The sequence below is a fragment of the Diadema antillarum genome, unplaced genomic scaffold (genome assembly GCF_040938485.1).
Source record: "Diadema antillarum isolate AM-2024a unplaced genomic scaffold, OU_Dant_1.0 seq00000217_RagTag, whole genome shotgun sequence".
Classification (NCBI taxonomy): domain Eukaryota; kingdom Metazoa; phylum Echinodermata; class Echinoidea; order Diadematoida; family Diadematidae; genus Diadema; species Diadema antillarum.
The window spans coordinates 2,166,700-2,180,180 of record NW_027271272.1 but is presented as its reverse complement, the minus strand read 5'-3'; the positions used below and the strand labels follow the sequence as shown (position 1 = coordinate 2,180,180).

At 38.9% G+C, this 13,481-nt stretch overlaps 2 protein-coding genes across 3 annotated transcripts in view; both read left to right on the top strand.

The window, feature by feature from the left end:
• The window catches only part of LOC139729121 (uncharacterized), a 295,278-nt gene that overhangs the window by 101,093 nt on the left and 180,704 nt on the right, over nt 1-13,481 (top strand). The gene's annotated exons all lie outside the window — the stretch shown is intronic.
• Nucleotides 1-13,481, top strand: part of LOC139729119 (growth hormone secretagogue receptor type 1-like) — a 223,050-nt gene that overhangs the window by 89,313 nt on the left and 120,256 nt on the right. For both annotated transcript variants that reach the window (XM_071640049.1, XM_071640048.1), the window contains exon 2: nt 18-142. The gene's annotated coding sequence lies outside the window, so the exon portion shown is untranslated. The remainder of the gene's footprint in view (nt 1-17; nt 143-13,481) is intronic.

Below are 13,481 nucleotides of genomic sequence, written 5' to 3'. Positions count from 1 at the left end.
GTTACGTATTTCTACAGGATTTCGCAGCTGAACTGCGCCTTTTTCTGAGAGAGAAATTGTCAAGAGTTTAAAGTGAATATCCAATCACGCGGATGCTACCAGACGGACATGTTTCATGAACGTTCAGAGCAGCGAATAGAAGGTAAGCCCCTTTCATTTTTGATCGCTGAAACTTATTGTCGACTCGCCCGTTGTGTGTGTGTGTGTGTGTGTGTGCGTGTATGTGTGTGTGTGTGTGTGCGTGCGCGCTCGTGTATGTGCGTGCGTGCTCGCGCGTGTGTGTGATTCAACAAGACAGGGTGTAATTGGGAGTAGACTGTTGCGTGTTTTATGTTTGATCATTCGCTGTCCGGACAAGCCCCCAAAAGTGACATCAAGTTTTACGGACCCACTCCCCCGTAGGCTCAATATTGCAATTGGCATAAAGTTCACGTATGACGAGCAGAGTTCCCGCAAACAGCGAGTTAGGCGATGTGGCCACATAATTGCGTTTGAGGAGAAATGCAATCACATCTGAATATACATTCAATAAGAATGACATTTATCTTCCCAGCGAGGCAATTCCAATGTAGCAAGAAATCCATCTTTATGTTACCTTTTTTTATTTATTTTTTTTTGCGTGGCCAGTCGAAAGTATGTAGTATAACTCTCTGTATGCCCACTGCCAAATAACTGCAAATCCAAATTGAAATCCAAATCCAAATGAAAACTGAAAACTTATCTATTCCTCTCACATTGAAGATTACATAAGTGCAATGTATTATGTTCAGGAGAGTTGTGTTTCTGAATACCAGGTATGTGCTGGCTTGTAAGTTTGTTCGTTATTTTCTTCCCCGGTTTCATGTATGGGGGCCTGAATGTATTTTTCTTGAAGCGCCATCTGAAGCACAGAACTATGAACCTGCGTTGTGATGAAATCTGTTCTCGAGCGATGCGCATATTCTTTTTTCATTCCTTTGTAAGTATCACTCCTCTGATAGATTACACATAAACACAAACCAAGTCAAAACACGCAGATTCAGACAAAACCACTATTATGCAGCGAAGTTCCAATCAATTCCGACATGATTCATGCACCATTTTTTTTTAAATCTGTGAAAAATGTTGCTTACAAGATACCGACCATTATCTCGATGAATTTGCTTGTATGACTAAAGCGTCATACAGGCAAACCGTTCACATTTTCTTGTCTTTATTTATCCGTCACAAATTGGGATTTTGCTTTATTGCGTCTCCCCAATGGCGTAATCGTATTGCTTTAACAAAATCGATATCGCTTTTTTTACTGAGAGTACATTTCATACATAGATAATCGTTATTTGCCATGTTTACTTTACAAAATCGATATCACTGTTCATACGGAGTTCGCATCTTTTACGCGTTACAAACCGAGTGCAATGGACAACGTGGCCACTTCAGTGCAAAATGTATGGATATATCAAATATGAAGAAAGTCGATGTTGATTATTATATACAACTCTCATAAGCAGATCCAGAGGGGGTGCCCCTATTGTTTGTTAAAACAAAAGAAATAAAAAGATAAAATGAAAGGAGGCGCGGGCGCCCCCTTTAGTTTTTGAAGCCGACTGTAGTGGGAGCAGAAAATTGTGAAGTGGCACGAGAAACGGAAAAATTGCGCGCGGAAGGTTTTTTTTTTTTTTTTTTTTCCTTGTCAGCCGATGAAACCCAGAAGTGGCAACAGAAATATTTTTGCCCCCCCCCCCTTTCGGAATTCCTGGATCCGCCCTTGACTATGTTTGGTTAGATTTTGTCTCTTGAGTCAGCGGACAATTCGTCAATCAATCCGTAAAAAAAAAAAAAGTGTTTTTATGCCTCCGCCACGAAGTGGTGCTGGAGGCATTATGTTTTCGGGTTGTCCGTTCGTCCGTCCTACCGTCCGTCCGTAATGAATTTTTGGCAAGCGTAACTAAAAAACTTTTTGAGGTATTCTTATGAAACTTGGCATGTATGTGTATTAGGGGGTGAAATTGTGCCTATCAACTTTTGGGTGCACATGTTCTAGGTCAAAGGTCAAAAAGTCAAGGTCAAATATGTACAATTTCACTATTTCCTCTATATCTATGCATTGCCTGAAGATATTTTCTTGAAACTTAGTGTATACATGTATTACCCAATTAGAATTCTCTGGTGAAAGTTTCAGGTCATGAGGTCAAAGGTCAAAGGTCAAAAGGTCAAGTAAGAATATTAAAATTTCACTTTTTTCTCTGTACCGTGGAAATTGTTCAAGGTATCTTCATGGAACATAGTATATATACATGTACTGACTGGCAGTGATTATCTAGAGAATTTAGGGTTCATGGGGTCAACGGTCAGGGGTCAAAGGTCAAGGGCAACACTTCAAAATGTCACCATTTCCCTCATATTTATGCAATGCCAGCAGGATTATTTTTTGAACACTTGGTGTATGCATGTATACCCCAATAGAGATTCTCTGGGAAGTTTTTTTTTTCCTTTTTCTTTTCTTTTTTTTTTTGCCTCAAAGGTCTAAAGGACAAAGATCAAGTGAAAGTGCTGAACTAACTGTTTTCTCCATATCTAGGAAATGATTCAAGTTATCTTGAAACTTACTACATATTTATGCATGTTCTGCCTGACAGTGGTTATCTTAATATGAATTTCAGGGTCAAAGGCCACATGAAAATGGCAACAATTTACTATTCAATACAGAAATTGCACTTTTTCTCCATACCTTGAAAATTACTCAGTGCATAAACTTATGAATGGATCAAAGTCAAGTTAAAGTTCTTAAAATCTCCAAATACATGCTCTCCTATTCACCCAATTAAACCTAGGTCAAGGAAGGCGAACATTCAACACATTTGTGACAAACTTGTCATTTTAATATTTTGCCAATTTTATGAAAATGTAATCACACATTGTCCACATGTACTATAGACCTATTAGGAGAACCATGCATTATGGCGGAGGCATACCAGTCGCCATAGCGACATTTCTAGTTGTTTATTTTTTTGTCCCCGCCGAACGAGTTCGAGCAGGGGACTATGAAACGGGCTCCGTACGTGTGTGTGTCCGTGTGTCCGTCCGTCCGTCCGTCCGTGTGTCCGTCCGTCCGTCCGTCCGTGTGTCCGTGTGTGCGTCCGTGTGTGATCAAAATCTTCAATTTGCTACTTCTCTGTCATTTATGAGCCAATTTTGATTCTGTTTGCTTTATATGATAGCACTACATGGGAGCTTTGAAACTTCTACACAGTATTTCAGTCGTGACCTTTGACCTTGACCTTTGACCTATATTGTACATTTTGCTACAAAATGCTACTCCTTCGCCATTTCTAACCCGATTTCGATTCCGTTTGCTTTATATGATGGCACTAGGTGAGGGCTTCATAACTTCTACACAGAATTTTGACCTTTGACTTCTTTGACCTTTGACCTTGATTTTTGACCTATATTGTACATTTTGCTACAAAATGCTACTCCTTCGCCATTTCTAACCCGATTTCGATTCCGTTTGCTTTATATGATGGCACTAGGTGAGGGCTTCAAAACTTCTACACAGAATTTTGACCTTTGACTTCTTTGACCTTTGACCTTGATTTTTGACCTATATTGTACATTTTGCTACAAAATGCTACTCCTTCGCCATTTCTAACCCAATTTCGATTCCGTTTGCTTTATGTGATGGCACTAGGTGAGGGCTTCAAAACTTCTACACAGAATTTTGACCTTTGCCTTCTTTGACCTTTGACCTTGATTTTTGACCTATATTGTACATTTTGCTACAAAATGCTACTCCTTCACCATTTCTAACCCGATTTCGATTCCGTTTGCTTAATGTGATGGCACTAGGTGAGGGCTTCAAAACTTCTACACAGAATTTTGACCTTTGCCTTCTTTGACCTTTGACCTTGATTTTTGACCTATATTGTACATTTTGCTACAAAATGCTACTCCTTCGCCATTTCTAACCCGATTTCGATTCCGTTTGCTTTATGTGATGGCACTAGGTGAGGGCTTCAAAACTTCTACACGGAATTTTGACCTTTGACTTCTTTGACCTTTGACCTTGATTTTTGACCTGTATTGTGCATTGGCTATAAAATGCTACTCCTTCGCCATTTCTAACCCGATTTCGATTCCGTTTGCTTTATGTGATGGCACTAGGTGAGGGCTTCAAAACTTTTACACAGAATTTTGACCTTTGACTTCTTTGACCTTTGACCTTGATTTTTTACCTATATTGCACATTTTGCTACAAAATGCTACTTCCGGCGGGGACATATATTACGCACCGCGTAATTTCTAGTTTTCCTTGTTTGGTAAAGGACCTATTTGTATTGAGCCATGGACGATTGGTGGAGAACATTTTGTCCTGAAAGCTTTATTAGTTTCATTGTGTAAACGTTTCGTGTGTGTTATGGTCACAATGATAGTAGGCTTGCAGCAGCTGAAACCTTGATGAGCTAACTGCTTACTCTGTGTTCCAGCAGAGGAGCTAAATCTTTGTGAACTATGATAACCGCGTAGATATTCTGAAGTGTGAGATATTTTTCTCGGATATTTGGCTGGATCTTGATTTTTTCACAAAAAAACAATCATGTTGTAAAGGTATTAATTGAATTATGGGACTTTTCAAGTCAACGTGCTTGTGTATCTCAGAAGTCAATATAGGCTGGCTTTATAACTAATTTTCTTTTTCATGGGCTTTTCTATTTCTTTTTTAATTCGTGATTTAAGTGTCTGTTGTGTCTATGTTTGTGCGTAAGTGTGTGTGCGTGTGTTTGTTGGAATGACTATGTACACGTGATGTGGGTTTGAGTGTCCCTGTGTGGGAGGTCGATGGTAAAGAAAGGAAAACAAAACAAAAACATGAAGTGGTTGACAATGTTTTGATTCCCAGAGGAATTTAGTATGCGTGTCAAGATCCATGGTAGTTAAAAGGGTGCGCTGAAGTGGCTACATAATGGCTTCTAAGAGACATATGACGAGGAGTCTCGAATTGAGTGGTGTGCCATTTGGCATCTCTCTCTCTCTCTCTCTCTCTCTCTCTATCTATCTCTATCTATCTATCTATCTTTTACTCGTATTCTCTCTCCAAATTATGCCTTCATCTTTTTCGTCCTCTTTATCCTCTTCCGCATCTCTCATCTTCCTCTCTCATTCTCGCATTCTTTCACATATTTATCTCTCTTTTTTGGTATATATATATGTGTATATATATATATATATATATATACGTTCTCTCTATATATGCTCTCTTCACGTACTATACCATGTGTCCCCCCTCCCCCCCCCCCCAAAAAAAAAATACAACGGGACCCCCCGCAATGATAACTTTAGAAATAGTGAATCAATCCAAATACAATTTCAGGGTACGAAACTATAACTCATTGCCCATATCTTACAGAAAACCCCATTCGATTTGCTTTAGTGGTCAAAGAGAAATGAGGAATTTTGAAGAGCATGTCAAGAATCTCTTCCCTCCAAGTTCTGTCTTTTGTATTCACACACAAGAGCATCCAAGTGCTAAACTTGGAAGAATCAGACTCATGACATGCTTTACAACAATCCGCATTTCTCTGTGACCGCTTAACCAAATTGAATGGGGTTTTCTGCAAAATAGAGATGAAATATAATATTTTAAGACCCTGAAGTAGCATTTAGACAATCTGATCATATTGGGTGTTATCAATGCGAAAATCTGATTGTAATTTTTTTTGGACGTACTATCTCACTTTCTCTTTTTCTACCAATCACTCACACTATCTCATTTTCCATCTCTCTTTCATTCCCCTTTTATATTTCATTCTCTCAAACCTAAATCCTTTTCAATTTTCTTCCCTCCACTTATCTTCTCTTTTTCTTCTTCATTGTTTGCAAGCTTGATCAAAGTTCTGTATACAGCTGCTTCAAACTAAGCCTCTGTTCTGGGTTAAGTATATGGAAATGGAAAATATTCATTATTGAAACTGCTTAGTGTGGATAACCTGCCAATTTTGTGATTTCTACTTGCAAAGTAATGACATGATATTGTACATCTTTAGCAACCATGATGTGTGTAATGTGTGTTTTGATTTTGGTTTTGCATGTCGTTTTTCCTCACATTTAAGGAAAAGTATAGCTTCTGGTCGAGATGGGATTCAGATTTTAACTTTTGTGAGATAGTTAAGAATCACTTCTGAAACATTAAAGAGCATATATTTTTAAGAAAAACAAAATTACAGTTTATGTGATGGAAAATCGGTTTTGGAATGGCTGAGATATCCAAAAACAAAGTAAAACAAAGTGGTCCTAGTAAAGGGTGATCCCACTTTTTATTAGGACCTCTCTGTTCTTGTATATCTCGGCCATTTCCATAGCAATTTTCATCACGTCATTTGAATTCATCTTGGAACTGTAGGCTCTTTCATATTTCATATAAATGGTTTCTAATTATCTCGCAAAAAGTTAAAACTTGAATCCACATCTAAACGAGAACTATACCATCCCTTTAACCGCCTCTGCCATAAGAAAATGACAAGAGAAAAAAAAAACAACAACATCCAAAGACAGCTTGCGGAAATATTTTTTTCATTCATCCATCCACATTAAGAACGAAACTCGAGATTTTTACTGCAAAGGTATGCCACCACTATCTTGAAAGGGTTTACTGACGTCGTAGAGTCGTTTTCGATAAACCGCCATCGGCGCAGTGGCAGTAGAGTGATTCGGGATAGCTGCATCTCTTGAGCACACTGATCTCTTCAGTACTGATTTATGATATATGAAATAGACCGACTATACCGTATAAATTCATGGGTACCATAAAAAGAAAAACAACGACAGCGAATGTTTCCGGGAATAGTCCATCAAACATGTTGGTGACATTCAGATTCGTAAAAATGCAATCACAGCCCGCGTATGATTAATGTATTTATTGATTGCGCGGTTGGGAGAAAAGTGAAAACTCCTCATGGCTTTTCTCTTTGAGTTTACCCCCTCCTCTCTCCCCAACCTCCCCACCACCTACCCCGTCTGACCATGTCATCAGCAGAAATGTCAAGTCGGATGCAGATGCGATTTGAAACGTTTTAAAGCAAGAATGCGAATGAGGGCAGGCTTCTGGGGACCTATTAGAAAATATCCCCTTGATTGGATATAAGCAATTGATGGAGTTTTGATCAGATATTTCCATCTAGTCGAAATCTCTGCTGAGACGCCACATGTTGCTTTGCTCTTTCCGTCTTGGAAATGTAGGAAATATTTGCAGTACGTGTGTGTGTGCGTGTGTGTGTGTTTGTTTGTGCAGGGAGGTGGGAGAGGCTTTCACACCCACTCGTAAGTACACGTATAGACGTCTAAGTGTATTTTTTATGTATGGGAATGCTATGTTTTACAATTTTATTCATATGTAAAATAGTAATTTGAATGATTATCCATGTTTGCATTACTTCAGAAGGGGTCTTCAAAGATAGTAGCCTAATTTGGACTTGTGGTCTTTATATTTAGGTATTCAGGCGTTTTTCGAATCCATTTCAGCAGCATAAATTGCTCAAATGATATCATTGTTTGGTTTGGGTCGTTGTTGGGTTTTTGTTTTTTGTTTTTTGTTCTGTCCAGAAAGAAAAGCAGAAACTCATACTTCCCAAAAATATAAGCCGAAGTTTTCCTAATAATCACTGCATCTTTGCAATCAGGTGATGCTGCTTCAGTATTCGCAGGCGAAATTGATTTAGAATGTCATCTTTTGTATACTCTTTGAAATGAAATATGCCATAATATATGCCAACTTTCGAGAATGAAACGAATCAGATCTAGTCAGTTTCAGTGACAGTTAGAACCCCTCAGTCAGTTGTATTCGTGATATTTTATGCGTCTATTTTATTTATTCCTGGACACTGACAGCAGCCAGTGGTGATTTGTCAGTTGAGCCATTGGTCACAAAAACATAACACAAGATTACATGAAGCATAGAGCGTATGAACAATGTATACAAATGCATTGAAATTGAAATAGGGTTTAGTTCATCTTCGTATGGTGACACGAGATTGGCTCTGCGACAATGCTCCAGTCTTATTTTCACCAAGGACTTAGGGTTAGGGTTGTAATGTAAGGTTTTCGGTCTAGTGTGATGTTAGGATTAGGATTAGGGTTAGGGTTATGTTCATGGGTAGAATTCATGTTTGGCTTAGTGTGCAGATATATTTTCATGAAAGCAATTGTCGCAAGAGCAAAAGTCATGGAACCCTTTGTATAGACTGACAAATTTTGAATATTAGAATATCATAAGTAGTAGTATACAAGAATCAATGCAAAAACAGGGGATCGCTAGCCATAACAAATGTGAAAATGTCATTACAGAATGATTATTGCATTATACCAGAACAGGTGGTACATAGAACTCGTTAGAGTGTCATGAATGTAAAAATATACGCCTGTTAATAACGTTGTCGATATTGTCCCCATTATCTCAAGGTGCTTCTGATCACTTTACCTCGTTACTTAAAGTAAGTCGCTGACATTAAAAAAAAAAAAAAAATCAGTGTCTGTTTCGATGTCTGGTGTTGTAAATCGACATTTGTTGGAGTGCACAACTCTTGCTCCACCCTCAACCATATCTGAGCTTCTAAGCCGATCTTTCCCTTATTTTGTCATTATTTTTCCCACATTCTTTGGAAGAAGTGGGGCTAACTGTACATCCTTTTGACAGCTAGGTTCTTGAAAACTTGAAAAAGTCTAAAATTATCGAAAGTGATGTTTACTGACTCTAAGACGCCACTTGATGTGGAAACTTTACTTCAGACTTTAGAGAGTGCTGTAGAGTATAAGAAGGTCTGTATGTTTGTCAGTCACGATGGAAGTTGCAAGATTCAAGTCAGCGGCCCCTCAATACTCTCCTGGCGCCGATCTCTGCCGATAAGAACATCCCGACAAGAGACGAGGAGTTCCGCATCGCTACATCGGCGACAAATATTTGATTTCTGAGGCCTTATGTGCTTTTGGCGGCTAAAAAAAAAAGTATGCAGGGTTTCATACCGAAAGACATCCTTGCCGTGATATCAATCTATGGCACGTGCGATGAATAGTTATGAATTTGAAGTGATGAAAACCAATCACCGTCAGCCGTGACTGTATCTGAAGTCATGTTGCATAACAGCTGTATAACAATCGGTGAGAAGAGGTGTATCATCATGGCATGTTAAAGTGGCGTCCAGGGAATCCTGGAGAATGTCACGTTGCACGATTACCTTTGACTATCATAGCCCAGCGTAACTGGGCTAATCAGCACCGAGCATGACATGCTTTTGATATCCGCACTTACCGCTGTTCCTCCTTCTGTCCAAGTCCCCCTACGGGGGTTTAGTTAATTCACATCGAAATACAATCTGACACTCGGCGTTCCATACCCTTATTTCCCGAAGGAGCCATGCATTATATCCATTTGTAAGTGATTTCTAATCTTAGGGGTCGTCGCCCATTATCATGGATTTTACGAAGTTGACGTCATTGCCGTAATTGATGAAACTTTGAAGGAACGTGAAATGACGTCTCCAAAAATATCAGGTGTATATGTCACGTGATCATTATCTACCATTTTGACGGCAGTGCTTCGACGATCAACCCCCAAGAACGAATTCATATGACAGAGAAATCAAACTCCTATTGATTGGCGGACGGCATCCTTAGCTGGCGAAGTCGTGAAACTATTATAACGTATACATCATGACCGGTTTCCGTGAATAATGATAGTTGGCGGTGCGAAGTCAGAAGTCTTTGTAAAAGGAAAACTGATCAAATGCTGACGGGGTAATGGTGGTAGTGAATGAGTATTCAGTAACACGAACGATTATGGTTTGGGACAGTGACTAAAATGGAAAGTGGTCCGCGATAGTGTGGAGGATAATAATGTTGCAAGACGGTAAGTCTAATGTGTATTAAATTGCAAAGCGGGGGTGAAGGAGTAATGGCAGCATAATAACAGTGAACATTCGTTTTTAAACGGCAAGTAGGGTTTCAAAGGTTATAGCACTTCATCATCACAGACTAGGTGATTAGGGTAGGGGGCAGTGACTGGCACGACAAGGAAAATAATCCATGATAGTGCAATCGCATTTTGCTTGGAATAGATAGCGCTGAAATATCGTGCGAGGTCAGATATTATTAAAATAATGTTTAAAACGCATCAGAAGAGGGATGACGACACATGCATAGTGAATAAAGTTTAAAAGAGTACAGGGTCTCATTTATTTATGCACCACGGAGTACAGACGTGATTAAGGGGCGGCGACTGGAATAGAAACAAAGATGGGTCATCACACTCCCTGTAATGGGACTTCTAGTGGGAAAGATACTGTTTAAAGACTGTGTGAAGTCAAATGTAATCGTGTATGCAAGATGAGCAATGATGAAAAAGTTATGCATATATAACATAAAGGTGAGCATTCGTTAATAGGAGACGAGGGTTGAGAAGGTCATGGTCATTTATTTACATAATGGCGTCACGGGAAGTCATGGATGTGACGGAGCTTTGGTTAATAGAGTCTGCTGACATGAATGGAAAGTGATTCTTGCTGGTGTTGAAATGACGTTAACCAACACATCACACCATTAGTAGTACACGCCTTTTTATACTGTTTTAGCTGTTTAAAGACTAAAAGCATATCTTAATCTATTATACAAAAGTTAATGTTGGCACCACTTCAATCTCAAATACATGTATAGCATTTTCATGTCTGATGCTAATTAGGTGATAAGCTATCAGCGATACACTGTACTAAGAAAGCCTATTAATCAACTTAGGTCTTCTCTCACACGCAGACACACGCACGGGATCTCCATTATTATGGTTTGCATGATAGAAACAATTTGATCTGAATTATGCCAGCCCAAAGAAAAATCGACTTCACGCACATATATAACTTAAGGCCGATTTATTACATTGTTTTCGTTGTCGATCACGGGTGACCGATATCTGATGACTCCCAGCGTATCATCTAACTCGTCTTTTAAGTGACGAGTTTCATGTCTCGTCGTTAATTCAGAGTTTAATGATAAAATGGGACGACTGGCGGCAGTTCCAAAAATACGGACCGGCAAATAAATTCATGGTTGTCATTCGCTTCTAACATTTATTGCAAGGGCACTCGTTGCTGAAGATTATCACAGCTCATTGTTACCCAATCAGTTATTCATAGAGTTTACTCCGCACCATGGCTCAAGTTGATTTTTTTCCCATCAGGTAAAATCAGATGAAAAGATAAGAAGGTGAGAATATCATATGAGATCTTACGTAAGAAAGCCAAGAAATTTTTACATGTTGGGTTCCGCATTCTGTTCAAATCTGGAGATACAATTTTATAATCATATGATATCTTTTATATTGCTTTTAAACTAGAAATAGTATGAGAATCATGTGTTCCGTCTTTTTTTAGCATGTGCGGTTCCCAAAAGACATCGTTATTTGTCCAAGATTGATATGATCTGATGAGAAGCACACAACTCATTCGTAAGAACTCAAAAAAAGAAAGAAAAAAGAAGATGTATACTGAAGATCAATACACAGATCATTAGATACTTGTAAGTTGCATGCGTTTTCTCATTTAAATCTGGTACTTAATCATGTTGGTAATGACTAATGCCACTATTTTGTGAAAACAATATAATCCTGAACATTGTTAAAGTTTTCAATTTTTAGTCTGCTTATGATCATTCCTTCACAAATACATTTGACTATAAACACCTACGCCATGATCGTATGAAATTGCACTTTTCTCATGTTTCCATCAGCCTTTCTGCACATGAACTGTTGCAATTCCACATTCGTTACGTCTTGTAGGCCTACCTGTAGATAAAAGAAAGTATGAACAAACATGCAGACGTAAAGATAACTAACTGCACTTGAAGAAATTGCTGCTTGTGATGAAAGTAATGTGACTGCCCAGAAAAACTAGGCCAAAATTAATTTCCAGTTTACGAAACAGTTTGAAGGGGGCCAGCTCGAAGCTTTAAAAATCATATATAAGATATATAACTTGTTAAAGTTTTCCCGTTCTAAACCATTCAAAAAGTGCTTAGAGAGAGAGAGAGAGAGAGAGAGTTAGGACGGTCCAGTTTCATTGAAAATGGAGAAAAGATAAATCAAAGATAAGAATCACTCAGCCGTGCAGAAGTACCAACGGTTACCCAGTGAATGCGGCGCCTATTCGATAAAAATGTGGTCTAGCAAACTGTTATTATCTTGACTTCGATTTTGCTTTAAATCGCCAATTCTTACAGGATGTAGAGAAATTATTACTCTCCTAGGTAAGGCAAACTTAAAAGAGTTGAGTGGGTCAACCCACTGAACACATTTTGGTCCATTACAGACAATAGGGAGCTTTAGATTTTAAACGCGCGGACGTTCAAAGGGAAAAAAAACATGTTCTGAGCGTGCGCAGAAGCGCCGGTTAAGTTGACGCACGCTTCTGCGCACGCTCAAAACATGTTGTTTTTTTTTTTCCTCTGAACGTCCGCGCGTCTAAATTCTAAAGCTCCCTATTCCTATTCTCTGCGACTCTTTGTGCGTTTTGACCTGGTCGGTCACTGTCATGCTTGATCGGGAAAACATCCGCCGTAATATTGCAGTAGGACTGAAAGCCTCATTTCTCGCTATTTGCCTCTGACTGGAAGCGTTTCATTGACAAATGGGCTCGTGATGGAATATCTTTCCAACGAGCATGATAAATGCTTAAAGGGAAGCAGTCCTGAGATTTTCACTGTACTGATAATTAAGAAGAGTAAAAAATATACACTTTCACCAATTTATACGCTTGGACATCAAAAATTGTCTCCGTACGCGATTTTTGAAAAATAATTCCTGCAAGCGATCGTGAAAGAGCCGGCAAAAAGATGCTACGTAGTGCATGCCCTACTCACCAAGTTGACAGCCGTGCCTCTAAAAACCAATTTAAGTGTTCAAATGATTAGTTGCAATTTTATCATATAATGTGAAAGTTTGTGGTTTATAATTTCAAACAAAATATTTCAAGCTAAGATATATATAATTTACGAAAAATTAATATTGTAAACATAAATTTATATGTATTTTTAAACCAAATATACCATGAACTTGACATCAAATAGGCACGGTCGTTTTCTAGCTTCCGTCCGTGTTGCATACTTCTTAGCGTAGAAACCACTCTCGCGCGCAAATCCTTACCATACCAATGTATACATACACAGTACACTCGACTCCGTCCAGTCGATTTTGGCATTCAAACCGAAGATAACCTGTGCATGAGAGAGTCGAATTCTTCAAAGAAAATATTGTTTGTATCTCAATATTTCTGTAAGTAGTCAGATAATCGCCTTTCCTCTAAAAAAAAAAAAATATGACGTGAGCCGGGAAAGGGTAAACACAGGGGGTCGTAGGGATATGATTTCGCTCCACTTTGCCGTGCATGTCCAGTCAGCACTGGCAGCAGCTAGCTCAGTGGCACTGTACTGCAGTCCAACCCCGGCTGCAGGCCCACGGTGAATTAAAC